Below are 14,466 nucleotides of genomic sequence, written 5' to 3'. Positions count from 1 at the left end.
CAAGAAGTAAGCTAAACATAGATGAAACTCACTGATCACTCCAAAGTACTGTTAGGAGTGATTACAATTTCTGAAAAACACCAAGAGCTTCAGAGAGCTCAAGAACTCACCATAACTAAAATGAGACCAAATTTAGATAGAAAACAACACAGAAACATTTCACAAGCCAGAGAATAAGGTGGAGAAATGCTGGGCAGAAAGCAGCTTTGGAGAGAGCACTCAGGGCACGACACTGCGTTTGAATCAGTGAGACATTCACACTGTGGTGGCAGAAAGAACAAAAATTTCAAGATAACATGTCTAATAAACAAAAGGCAAGACTTGCTTCTCATAAAGGCAGAGTGCAATCCCACTTTGAGATTGATGCTGAACTCACTCACACTAGGAAAGTTACACCCAAGTTTAGTACCCCGGATTAATTTTTTTCCTAATGGAAATGGTTAAATGAGATTTTTGGAGGCCCAGGATTTCTTTTAACAGATACAGTTCAATTCTGACAGAACTTAATGACAAACCTGTATGTCTGTAAAGCTGAGTCCTTTCAGCGGCACAAGCAAAACTGGAATTTTTACTCCAGAATCTAGGTCTCAGGGCCAGGCTGCTCCTGCCACAGGAGAGACAGGGGCAGGAGTTCGACCAGGGCGGAGAGCCATGGGGCAAGCTGATGAGCCTCCACAGTCATTTCCAGCTCAGATGAAAGGAGTAAGGGTAGCAACACTGACAGGAGGTTTATTATTACAGTTCCTACTGTTCTTACACCATCACAGCTGCAGCTAACTTCACGTTCCTGGGCTCTCACATAGGGAAGCGGGCAGTGCCGTCATGCCTACTGCAGTGTTGCCTTACCTGAGTGCCTATATTTGCTTATATCTAACCAACATCACTCATCCTTTTAGAAAGGGCATGTGTAATCATCAAAGGGAAAAGAGAACAAAAGCACTCTAAGGTGATACACAGACAACATTATCATCTGTATAAGGGGATGCCATAACCTGGAGAACAAGCCCAAAAGCAGGGAAATTTTCAGGAATCTTCTAGGAAAGGAGTACAGCCCTACAACCGATACTTGCAAGGCTATCACAAGCAACACTGCGTGAAGTATCAAACAACGCAGGTGGAATCATGATAGGATGACTCAAATGGCAATAACTTCATCAGCTGTATAATTCTTTTATTGTTTTGGAAAGACAATTTGCAGAAGTCAGAATGGGAATACTATCTGCAGTATCCAGTCTTTAAACAGCATATATCAGCTTAGTAGCTCTTCATAACATTCGCACCACTATATGGTTTTTATGCACCATGGGACAACAGATTATCACTAGTGCACAGAAAATAAGGAAATATGATATTATATGATACACTATAGTTTATAAAATGATAAAGGTAAATATCTATGCTGCAAATATAATCTGGATACTGTGGGACTACCCTGTAACTTAGCAAATGCCAGGTAATTTTGGAGGTAATTTTTAGGAGGTAGTTTTTCTTTATTTTCACATTTTTTGGTTTTGTTTTTTGTTTTTATTTAATATGAAATGAGGGAGGAAATACTTGATTAAAATATAGAAATAATCAGATGGCCTATAGCTTTTCTTCAAGCCTTCTATGTGAGTCTGCATACAGCAGCAATGGTCTTGGAGCAGCACAGAATAGAGGGAGAAGACGACTTAATTTGCTCTCAGGTTTCCTCCTGACTGGAAAGTGGCACACCTTGTGTTTGACAGTAAGGCAAACATCACTGAACACATCCTAACAACATGGAACAGGGAGGAAAGGGGAATTATTCTGATTTTCTGTCTTCTTACAGCTTCCTTATTGGTAGAATTGAGCAACATGCAGAGCTAAAGAGCTCCAAATAGGTCAAAGCAGACATGAAAAATAGTCCACAATCTGAGCTGTTCTAAACTGTCCATTGTTTTGATAAAAGGCCACAAATCAGCACAGAAAGTGTTCAGATCCCAGAAGCATGAGAGTGAAGAGCAGCTGACCAGGGTCAATGAAGTTGAAGCCTATATCTTATGAGGCTTTGTCTAGAATTTTTAAGCCTTTCAGCAATAGATGTGATCTGTAACCTACAAAGCAAAGGGTTACTACTTGCATCCATGCCACCAGAAAGTGAGAAGAGGTCAACAATGTTCTGGCAGTATGGAAAAAAAACAGTTGCCAAGAAGAAAACTACAATGTTCTGTGGCTTAACTGTTATGAAAAAGAAAAATAATTAAGACTGTTGTGCCCAAGTTCACCAATGTGCCAGAATATGAAATGATCTAAGAAGCAGCAATAACTGCTTGGAAGCATGATGATAAATGTAAATCTGTGTTTATCAAGCTAGAAACACACAGGACATGGACATGTCCTTCCTTTCTCGACATGTCCCAGAAACTGTCCTCCCAGTGCTCTGAATAGGAGTCAAACCTCTGAAAACACCTGTGACCACCTGTGATAAAAACTACTGCCTCCACAGCTGGATGCAGTGGGTTTTGGCTGAGACCTTAAGAATACCATGAGGTGAGTTTCTTTCTAGCATCCAACTAAAAATCTCTTAAACAAAGGCACACTGGCATAGTTTTGCAAAGTTTGAAAGCATTCCACTCCTACTCAAGTCAACAGTTACATGTTAGCAAACTGCAATGCTATTTCATTTTGAAAGCAGAATAAGGTTTCTCAAATGAGGACATACTAGCCCCTCTACATTCTCACACTAAAAGGAAAAAAAATCTTGGATTGATTGTAGTGAAGAGAGAAAAATAAAGTCTTCTTCAAGGGTAGAGTAAGATGTATGTAAAGAAAATGAATTTTTAGAAGTTTTTGTATATTCACACCAAGAACTTGGCATTTCTCTCATTTACATTGGGATAAAACCAGTCTTACTTTATTATACTCAAGCAATTACCCATGATTTATGCTGGCATAGAAAAAGAGAAATGAGATGAGAATTTTTCTCTCCCTCAGTAGCTAACTCACATCCAGTTCACGTATATCCAGACAAAGCTAAGGACTAATGCTTTCCAAAGTATGCTCATGGATGGCTCACTGCAGAGTGCCACAAAAAAAAGTATGCCCTCTGCGTTGTATGAGCTTTATTTCCTCTGTATTATTATTAGCTGTATTCTAATGTAAAGAAATGTCCCTTTATATACACATATGCAATGAGGACAGCAGTTCTCATCCAATGCAAAGGGCAAATGGCTTTGATAATGAGCATGTACTGCTCCTACCAGAAGCAGCAGCCAAGCATTTTGTTCTGTGGGTTGTTACAATATAAGGCAAAATTTTATGCCTTTCACTTTGGAAGACCTTTTGAATGCTAGTAAAATGGCCACCTACCAAGCACTAAGTTCCCTTGAGTAAGAATCATGTCTTTAAGGAGACATTTGTCAAAGTCATCCATAATTCCTTCCGAAACTGAACAAAACTTGGAGATCAAGCAAAAGATCAGAAACAGCATTTAAAAACTGCAGCAACAACCGCGACCTGTAGAAAGTGTGTCCCCTCTCACGGCACTGTTAGAATAAAAAGGACTGAGAAGGACACAGTGAAAAAGTTTATTCAGTTCCCTCTGCTTAGCCCGTATAACACTTGAACCAGACATCTGCAGTGCACTTCTGTCTGTCTGGCTGCCAAACCAACATCAAAAAGAGTAACTGATAATTAAACTCTATGCTCTCATGTTGGTCACAGTGCTCCCGTGCCAAGCTGTGTGATTTATAAATAGGCTAAGAGTTGGGGCAGGGGGTGGAAAGAAAGAAGGAGAAAAACCCTTCGGTTTTAACTTTGTGAAAACAAGTGTGGGATACCTGGAATGTGGATAAAGCATGTGGCGTGTGATACACGCTGGAAAGAACTCTGGAGTCATTCAGGAACAAAGTTAAAAAAGCAAGGAAAAGATGCTGTGGACACTGAGTCACCTAACTGGGAAATCTGTTCAGAACTCTTCAGTATTTTAATTTCCATACCCCGTTCTAGGCCAGCTGTTATTTCATGTTTGCCACAATTCATTTCACCACCCCTACAGTGATGGAATAGTTTCTATGCAAAACTAAACTGATTTACAGCTACTTATTGGGTAGGCTTTTCTCTGTGCAAATGGTCAAACTAGTTACATCTATTACTTATGCCTTCAAAATAAACCTATTCACACAGATTGTGGGCAAGATTCTGGTGTTTCAACTGCTGGGAGAAAGGACAAGCAGTCCTCTCAAAGCACAGTTTCATGTCAGAACATCTCTGCTACCAGAGCCAGTTCAAAAACTTTCTTCCCTCCCCATATTCCAGGCCAGGCGCACGTTCCCTTTGTGACCCACGGCAAGGCAGCTCGCCGTGTAAGCCTGTGAACAGCTGTGACAGACCAGCACAAAAAATGACAACTTCTTGCAGAGGGTCAGGAACACAATTAATTCCTTCATAGAGCTTTGTCAACAGAAGAAAATGTACCTTTAAACTGAAGGTAGAACAACGACTAGCCTTACAAACACAGAAGCAATTTGTAGCACGTATTAAGATCAGAACAGAGATTTTTCCTTGTTTCTGAGACAATAGGTCCCATCAAATCGAAGTGCCCATCTCAAAACAGTAAAGCTATTTCAGAAAAACTGCTGAAGTACAGAAGAAGCCCAGTCACTCTAACAGAATCAGGAAGAAGACATAATATACTTCTATATCCCACCATTTCACTCCAGGTAGAGTTGCTTACGTCAAAAATTTTCTGGATTTGTCATTTTGTCTTCACTTGAAAATTTTCTCAGGACAGGATTCAAGCATTTATTATAACCATCTGGGACACCTGGGGGGAATTACCGCTCAGCAGCGGCACTGAGGCTGCTGTGCATCCAGAGATCCTAGAGATTTCTACCATGTTTGTGCCTGACAGCATATATGCACATATTCTGTCCAGACAGTCCTAAGAAGAAATGTGTCAGTGCTAGATCCAGATATACAGAGAGTACACCAAATGGAGCAACATGGAAACCAAGAAAGGCTCCTGGCAGAAGACAACTCCCCTTGGAACAATTTGTCAAGAGTCTGAAAAAAAAAATTATTAAAATTTTAAGAGGGCAAAAAACCCACAACTACAGAACCTCAGATAAACTACAATGCAGCTGAGTCTGAGGCAGGAAGGAAAAAGCCCATTAGAAAGGGCAACTGGTTCTGCATACAGAAAACAAAGAAAAAAGCCTCTGTCCAAGGTAAGGGCACATGGCTTTCCCTAAACTGGATATAAAGATAAAGGTTATCTGATAAGCCCATGCAAGAACCCTAAAATAAACCCTAAATGCTGAAAGCTAGCTCTAATGTTCATGTTTGTTTCCACATCTGCAAATGTCCTTCATTCACTTTGGAACACTTGGTACCAGACCAGTCAGACCTGGAAACAAGTTCAGAGGCACAGCCTGCTTTTGTTTTCTATAAAAGACTTCATACCCTGTGTATTTTCTCTAACAAGTGATGCACCGAGTCATCTACAGTGCTTCTGACCAAAAGCATTCACCAAAAACCAACACAGAAACTACAAATCTGACTCCTTTTTTCCTGCAAGTAGAACAAAGCAAGATGCCACAAGAGCCATTTAATCAAGCACCTTTACTTAAAGTTCTTATTTGGAAATATTAGTTAACAAGCATCTGCTATGTCCTCAAATGGTACCTGAAGCCAGAGCTAAACCTGCCTAAATTACAGATTATTCCAGCCACAGATACTTTTTCTTCCAAGGCACTGTGAAATATTACTTGTGATCCGTTACAGAACAAGAAACCAAACCAAACCAAACAAACAAAACCAAAAAAAACCCCACTGTCAAAATACTGCAACTCCTTAGTGAACAGAAATTTTGGAATTCACAAAGATGTAAACCAATGTTTTTCCCTAGTCTCTTGGCTCTTAGGAAATGAGTCCTATCCAATACAGTAACAGGGTGCTGTTTAGGGAGATGATGACGTGTGTGGAGGAAGAGAATATTCAAGTTCTCGAATTCTAATGCATAAAAAAAAAAGGAAAAATATCTAGAATAAAACCCACAGAATTTGTATATTAACTGCAATTTAAAACAGCAAAAAATCAAACCTTACCCCATAAAGGAACAAAACCAGGACAAGCCACTCACTGACCTTCAGAGATGCACAAACCCTATTGCTTCAATTTCAAGAAATTGTCAGAATGCAACTGAAAGGGCATACTTTGTGGTGATGGATTATAAAATGAAAAAAGCCTTTAATTAGTGATTGTAATGCAAAGAACAGCAGAGGCATAATAAGGAGACAAGTAATGTGACTGGGAGAGAAATTAAGGCTAACTACCTACCAGCTGTATAAGCAAGCAACGTGGTGCTGGTTAGTCAAAAGCACTGTAACTGCATTCTCCCCTCTGTTGTGGGAGAATATGAAGCTTCAATGCTTCTACAGAGCATTTTTTTCATTTCTGCATGGTCTTTGTAAAGTGTTCAGATCCCCCCAGTTAAAGAAAACTCTTATCAGAGAGCTAGATAGAAATGTGATAGAATGTGATTTGCAGGAACGTAAAAATAATAATGTACTCATACATAGATAACACCTTAGGTGCAGTAATAGCTGTCCTTAACCTTATGTAGTGTTTGAAAGTATTAAGTGCCTGATGACATTATTCTGTTGATGTCTGGATTTGCCTGTCATGTTCTTTGCCTACAAAAGTTCTACGTGTCTCTGAGGCTGCAGCAGCCACAGCACGTCTTGCTAAAGAGAGAGACATTTTCAGCAAGAGTAGTAATGCAGTGTTTGTCCTGTCACTTCTAAGAACTCATGCATAAGACAATCCACGTACACAGAAGTGTCTGTCTTGAGCTTGCTTTCTTTTATTCTCTAGCATACTTTAGCATTCAAAAATGTCAGTAACCCTCCAAACCTGGCAAATTAAAAATCCACAGCAGGTAGCCTGGATGCCTGAGGCTGTCAATACTAATGCAAGTCAATAGAGGTTGCCTATGAGGAAGGCAGTACAGTTCCAATCCATAAACACCTCAGCACACCAAGTGAACCTCTAATTAAGAAACAAGTAATTCATTCGGGTTTGCATATCACATTTTATCTCATAATAAACTCTACAAGCTCCTACAAATAAGGAGTAACCTATTTAATATGATAGAGTGAATCAGCCTTTTTTTTAGACTGGCAGGGAGGTTACCTAGTCCTTTTCTTCCTATTTTTAAATACCTAGTATTACTTCTTTTTCTGGGTTCCCTTAATTTGCAAATTAGATGTTTCCCCATGTTTTTGCTTTGAACAAATGTGAGGTCACTGATATGTATCACTTACCTAATCTTCAGTTTTCACAAGATGATTTGCACAATTTTCATCATCTAAATTAACAGTTTGAAGCTGAAGTACTGACTTCTTTTCATAAATAATTGATTTATAATAACTAATATTTCATGAAAACTCTCTTGCTTTTCAAATTATTATAGTTAAGTGTTACTACAGAATCTGGATTAATTTCGTCTATTTGCTTTAATAGGTACTTGTAAATACTTGCACCGTACGTATTACTGCTGTCAGATAGACACCATCTAGTGGCTAATAAACAGATGTGTAATTTCCAATAAAAGACAAGTATAATCAATCCTTTTTTAGTCACAGTATTACTGCACACCTTGAGAGAGCAAGGCTTGCCCCTTGTCATTTTTAGACAATAAGAGAGTTACAGAAATTTCTTGTTTAACTAAAATTTAAACTGCTAGTCCTCAGATTTCCGAGACTGTGACAAATGGAAAGGCAAACAGAACACATTCAAATGCATCCTGCAAGTTAAAAGCATGCGAGATGTTTCATTATCTTCCAGGCCTTCAGGATTCCCCGGTCCCAGACATCGGGGGGAAGGCTGGAGCAAGGTAAGTATAGCCTTGGTGGAAGAGGATCGGGTCAGGGTATACTTAAGCAAATTGGACAATTGGACAAGTCCATGGGCCCTGATGAGATGCACCCACAAGTGCTGAGGGAGCTGGCAGATGGCGTTGTAAGGCCACTCTCAATAATCTTTGATCCATGATGGCAACTAGGAGAAGTGCCCGAAGACTGGAGGAAAATAAATGTCACCACATAGTCAAGAAGGACAAGAAGGAGAACCTAGAGAACTACAGGCCAATCTGCCTCACTTTAGTCCCAGGGAAGATGATAGAGCAGCTAATCCTGGAAACCATTTCCAGACATATTATAAACGAGAAAATCATTAGGACTAGTCAGCATAGCTTTACCAAGGGGAAGTCATGCTTGACCAACTTGATAAACTCCTATGATGAAGTGACCAGCCTGATAGATGAGGGGAGAATAGTGAATATTGTCTATTTGGACTTCAGTAAGGGTTTTGACACTGTCTCCCATAAGATCCTCATAGAGCAGCTGTTGATGTATGGGCTGGATGAGCAGCCAGAGAGGGGCATTGGAAACTGGCTGAATGGCCAGGCCAGAGGGTCGGGGTCAGTGGCACAAAGTCTAGCTGGAAGCCAGTAACTGGCAGTGTACCCCAGGGGTCAATACTGGGTCCAGTCCTGTTCAATATCTTTGTTAATGATCTGTGGCAGAGCATACCCTCAGCAAGCTTGCAGATGACAAAAAACTGGCAGGAGTGGCTGATATGCCAGGGGGTCATGCTGCCACCCAGAGGGACCTAAACAGGCTGCGGAAAGGAGCTGTTAGGAATGTCATGAAGCTCAGCAAAGCGGAGTGCAAAGTCCTGCACCTGGGGAAGAAAAACCGCATGCAGCAATGTTTGTTGGGGGCCATCCAGCTGGAAAGCAGCTTGGCAGGAAAAAAAAAAAAAAAAAACAAAACAAAAAAAAAACAAACACCTGAGAGGCTTGGTGCCCACCAGATTGAACAAGAGCCAGCAATGTGCCCTCGCTGCGGGGAAGGTGAATGGTATCCTCGGCTGCTTGACACAAGGTATTGCCAGCAGGGCAAGGGAGGTGATCCTTCCCCTCTGCTCAGCACTGGCAAGGCCACGGTGGGAGTACTGTGTCCAGTACTGGGCTCCTCAGCACAAGAAGGACATGCATAAACCAGAGACAGTCTAGTGAAGGGGCACAAGGATGATTAAGGGACTGGAGCACCTCACATATGAGGAAAAGTTGAGAGAGCTAATACTGTTTTGTCTGGAGAAGAGAAGGCTCAAGAAGGATCCTATTAATGTATGTAAATAGCTCAAGGGACAGTGCAATGAGGACAGAGCCAGGCTCTTCTATGTTATGGCCAGTGACAGGACAAGAGGCAAAGGGCACAAACAGAAAAACAGGAGGCTCCCTCTGAACATCAAGAAATCCTTCTTTACTGAGCATGTGACTGAGCACTGCTGGAACAGGTTGTCCAGGGAAGTTGTGGAGTCTCCCTTCTTAGAAATATTCAAAAAGCATCTAGTCTCAGTCCTGGGAAACTGCCTCTAGACAGCCCTGTGAGCAGGGGTTTGGACCAGATGACCTCCCGAGGTCCCTGCTAACCTCAACCATTCTTCGATTCTGTGATCTCTGAGCACTTCAATTGCAGCTATTCCACCAAGACAGCAATGCACAACAGCAATAATCACCTGCTCAATATGGCATTAAAATGTTGATTTTTCTGCTCCAGTCTGTACTGACTGTGGAAGTCCAGAGATTTACCATGTTGGAAAACTTCTTTATGTGGGTATTTTCTGGGGATAGTTGTTACATGGCGCCCAGTTCTTAATCTCTGCCCTTGTCATCTTGGTTTTGTCCACTGTCAGAGACAGGTTACTGGATCAGACAAAGCTATGGTCTGTCCTAATGTAACTTACGTGCAGAGAGAGATAGGATCCTCATGCAAAGCATCTTATTATTCAGGTATACCTTTAAATCAGATGACAAATGTTGGTCTTAATCCCTGATCAGTGCTCAAGGAGTTAGAAAAGGACTTCCTCTCACCCCAGCATGTCATAGCCAGAAATTTCTACAGTGTTTAAGATGTCAAGTGCAGTTTTACAAGAAAAATAACAGAACTAACCACCCAAATGCAGCAATGTTTTCTATTCCCTGCTGTAGTTACTAGCCATACGCACCTCTAGATGCCTACAAATATTTGTATGCTTGTACATAAAAATGTGCAGGACTTGCTCTTTTCTTTCCAAATCTGGCTTCCACTTCTGGCTTTTGCATCTCCAGTTTAAAAGAACTTTAATTTCCTATCAAAAAACACTAATATCATCTCCAAAGATACTTGTTGGATTGGGAATAATTCAACGGACTCAAGTCCATTAAGAAATATGTTTCTGGCTATGAAGTTCAAGCATCATACAGGCACTATGGAACTTAGCCTGTCTGTTCTGCACACAGATAAAAATGAACTCTAGCTGCCTACAAAACTACACAATCCAAGGTGGGGAGGATGGTGGCGGTTGGGGTGGGGGGTGTTGGGGGGGAGGGTGGGCACCAAAAATCTTTATAACTTCAGTCTTCAGAGCCTTGGGTTTGCGTAAGTCCTGATGCAAATATGCATATCCTTTGCTGGATGTAGCTTTTGAAAAGCCCACCAAAGGAGTGAGGAATCTGGATGGTAATGAGGATTTAGTGCTCAGACAGTGACCTGAAGCCTGGGAATTATGTTTATCAGAAAGCAGGGATCTGGTTTTCCTCACCACTGCAATACAAGCCTACTACTGGTTTAAAATTCTCTCTCTCATACAAGCACCAATAAATAAGGCCAAGCTCTTGCCAAAACAGAGAGAGAGAGAGACACTTCCTACAGGACTGTCAAAGTATATGAAATGCAGAGCTGTAAGTAAATCATCTCACTCCAGTCACAGGCCTGCATCCAGCAAAATAATTCAATACAAATTCTTCAGTGATTTATGCACCACGAGCAAAAAACCTCTGCTTTGCAATAAACACAGGCTGGAGCACTCATGTAAGCCCTGTGATGAGAAGTTGCAGGCATGGAAGGGAAACTCCCTACAACTTCAGATGAAAAACGCTGTCCTAGCATCGAGCATCGGATATGCAGTCCATTTAATGGATGTATGGCATGATACAAAAGTCAACTTTTAAATAAACTGGGGTCATGAGGGGTAATGAGGTCACATAGACACTGGAAAGGTGAAAGAATTGCAGTGATGGAGAAAACATTCCTTTCTCAACAGCTAGACCATGCTCCCGGGTCCCACCTGCTTCTGGCTCCCTCCAGGAAGATCTCTGCTGTAAAAACTGGAACAAAGGACAACATCAAGGCTGAGTGGATGCTGGAATAGTACTTCCCACTGTACCTAGTGCTTTAATGATGATGAACTGTAAGTTGAATGTGCCCCATGTTGGGAATGAATATTTGTTGTAGAGTTCCTTGGAACTATAAAAAGATGTTGGACTCCAAGTGTAAAAGGGTTATAGCAAGAAGATATGTTCAGATTATTGCCTCAGGCACGTTCTCAGCAGAGGTTTGGAAGGAAGCTATATGGACTACTGCCAAAGTTACTGGTGGAGCTCATGGGCATTTTTCTACTTAAATGCTATGTTTGTTCGATTACTGCATTTTCCCAGGCTTAAAGCTGCTTTTTCTTTTTCCTAAAAAAGAAGTCATTGCATATAGCTTCAGCATCTTGTGAATGTTGAAGATATGCCTGCTAAAGACAGTCAGAGAAAAACTGTATAGTGTTCCCATATTTCTGTGTGGGAACTGAGTCATTTAGTGATTTACCAAGAACTGGTTTTTACTGTCGTTACCCACCTGGCATAAGGGGACCCTCTCCGGGATTCCATGAATCACTGTTCTCAGAAGAATAATTCACTAGACTAAGGGGGAAAGCACAACACTTTCAACCCACTGACCACTAATATCCAGAAAGAAAGTAAACTCCCTCCTCCCTCAAAATGAAAGGGAACCCCGAAAAACGAGGAGCACCCCACTGACACACAGTACAGAAATGGGGCTATGAAAGGAAAGAATCAGTGGGTAAGCCTGAAACGTAATTGGTTTCCACTGAAAGGGCATTTCTCTTAAAAAAGGAATCAAACTGTCAGGTAGAGGAACGTTCCTCGTTGTAATAGTGTACAGACCCCACGCCGTACGTGAAGTCTTAGAAGGTAGTAAATAACCACCTGACTTAGTAGGTGCTTTAGCAGAGAGAAAAGTTTATAACATCACTATTCTCCAAGCATCAGGAACTGGATATTACCCTGCACATCTTCCATGGTGGAGTTTTCTCTCTGCAGCCCTATGGAAGCTGGTGATCATCAGGTGAGCCCTGCAGAGGGAGGGTATGAAGGGAGCTCACTGCTCTCAGCTGGCTGTACATGGGAGGCAGCCCTCACCATTCCTGCTTTGGAACCTGGCTTTCAAAAAAGATATAGGTGTGGGTTGTGACTGTGGGAAGTGTAAGTGACCTGCTGGGTCAGCCAGCCCACCACAGTGTGGGGCACTGTACATATATCTCTCCTAAAATATTAGTCTGGACTGATTAGGTTTAGCTCTAAGGCAAGCATTAGAGTGGGTTGTTCAGTCCCTGTGAGATAACCACATATTACACGGTTGTTTTCTGCCACAGTGGTTACACTGCATAAAAAATAAAGATCAGATGTTTGATTAGGTTAATTCACAAGAACAGAAGAGTGACAAGGAAGCAGAGGAATTAAAACATACAGGAGAATCTGCATTTTGAGGACCACTAACCCCAAAGTCTGCATAAACAATGATTGAAGAACAATTGAGCATACCTCTGGAATTAGGAAGGGCACTGCCAACCTTTATTTTCAAGTTCTGAGAGCTCTAGACAGTATGTGGAGACAAGTGTTCTCTCTCAGGAGATGAAAATGTGGCTACAAAGCACAGTAATGAAAGAAGCAGCTATTTGCTAATGTATTAAGTGGTTAGATGGCCACAGTTAGGGGAATGCTATACCAGAAATGGATCATAACTACACTTTTTCTAAGGAAGAAATGCTTTTCTCTAAAGTCAGTAAAAACACCATTTCAGCAGAACGCCCCTTTTCTTATTTTAGAGCTCCTTTAAAACTACCCTATCCAAGTAGGGTAAACAGATATACCCATTTTTGGGTTTTGTTTTGAAGATTAATGAAAGAAGAAAAAAGGTAAAAAGGCAAACCAGTAATAACACTTCTGGGTCCTGACTGCTTTCACTGTATGCTGCACCACACAGGTCCCAAGGCACTGAAAGTGAAGACAACAGTAGCCAGAGCTGAAACAATCAAACTTCTGAACATCATAGATCTGTCATTGTTTTAAAAACTGCCTGGAAGAGAAAGCTACAGGCTGCTGTTCTTTAGGAAGACAACATTCAAATCCAGGAGCAGGGGGGAACTGGTGACTGTTCAGTCAAGAGCAGGTTCAACACGGGCACACTGCAACGAGGGGCCAGAATTCATCACACATGAAGTTGAAACAATTTTCCATACCAAATAAAAACATAGTTAAAAATAGGAAGGAGGAGATATATTAGGCAGACAGTTTGAGTAACAGAAACTCCCAAGTTTTGATTTACATGCTATACACTATAAATAATATTCTGGTTAACACACTTTTCCACCTACTACTGCAAAAAGAGTTATTGTACACACAGTTTTAATCTTTCCATTGTCTTCCCAGTTTTAGGCTTTACAGCAAGATAAGCATATGCGGGCACGTGGAGCTTTGAAAGTAATCATGCTATACATAATGTAGCCTGTTATTAAAAAGTTAGGTGAGGTCCTAGCAACAGGAAATATAAATAGAAACATGAAAAATGAGATGGGTTAGAAGGAGCTGATGACTTGACCTAGGACCTTTTAGAGCACTGATATTAAAATAAACTCCACCACAATTAAAAATGAGGTGTCTACTTGACTTCCCTAGAGTGAAATAATCTTATATTAGTAACAAGATAACAAAAGGGGACCTCCCCTTTATGATGATAGTCCCATATCCAGAATTCCAGTTCATACATCAGTTCCCATCTGCAGGTGCTTCAAGATGTCCATTAAGAAGACAACTTGCCTATTTTCCAGGACTCTGTCTAAGAAGGATAACCACCTCTCTTTTATATCAGTAACCTTAGCATAGTTACTTAATCTGTCATTTAGAACTCCTAAGTGATAAAGGTTGCATTCAACCAAAAATATAATATTTATAAATTCTATTGTATTTCTTATACTCACTGTATTTTTTCTTGACTTGCTATAACTGATTAGAGGTGTACTGCTAAAAGACAAGAGGTAATGGCTGCAAGTTGTACCAAGAAATATTTGGTCTTGACAAGAGAAAAATGCCTTCCCCCTGAGAGTGGTGCAGTGCCAGAAAGGTTGCCCAGAGAAGCTGTGTGACCTCCATCCTGAGATTTCAAAACTCATTAGCAATTTAATCTGGCTTTCAAGTCAGCCCTGCTTTGAGCAGAGGGTCGGTCTAAAGACAGCCTATTAATTCTAGAATCACATTGTTAAAACTTTGATTAACATACTATAACATTTATTTAAAAAATCATTAAACCTATGTTCTTTATGCAGGTTCAT

General features: G+C 40.9%; 1 protein-coding gene across 2 annotated transcripts in view; it reads right to left on the bottom strand.

Annotated features, from left to right (window-relative positions):
• The window catches only part of ANO2 (anoctamin 2), a 191,750-nt gene that overhangs the window by 118,124 nt on the left and 59,160 nt on the right, over positions 1-14,466 (bottom strand). The gene's annotated exons all lie outside the window — the stretch shown is intronic.

Source organism: Falco biarmicus, chromosome 5 (genome assembly GCF_023638135.1).
Source record: "Falco biarmicus isolate bFalBia1 chromosome 5, bFalBia1.pri, whole genome shotgun sequence".
Classification (NCBI taxonomy): Eukaryota; Metazoa; Chordata; class Aves; order Falconiformes; family Falconidae; genus Falco; species Falco biarmicus.
Note: the sequence above shows the minus strand (reverse complement) of the source record. Positions and strands in the feature narration are given on the sequence as shown.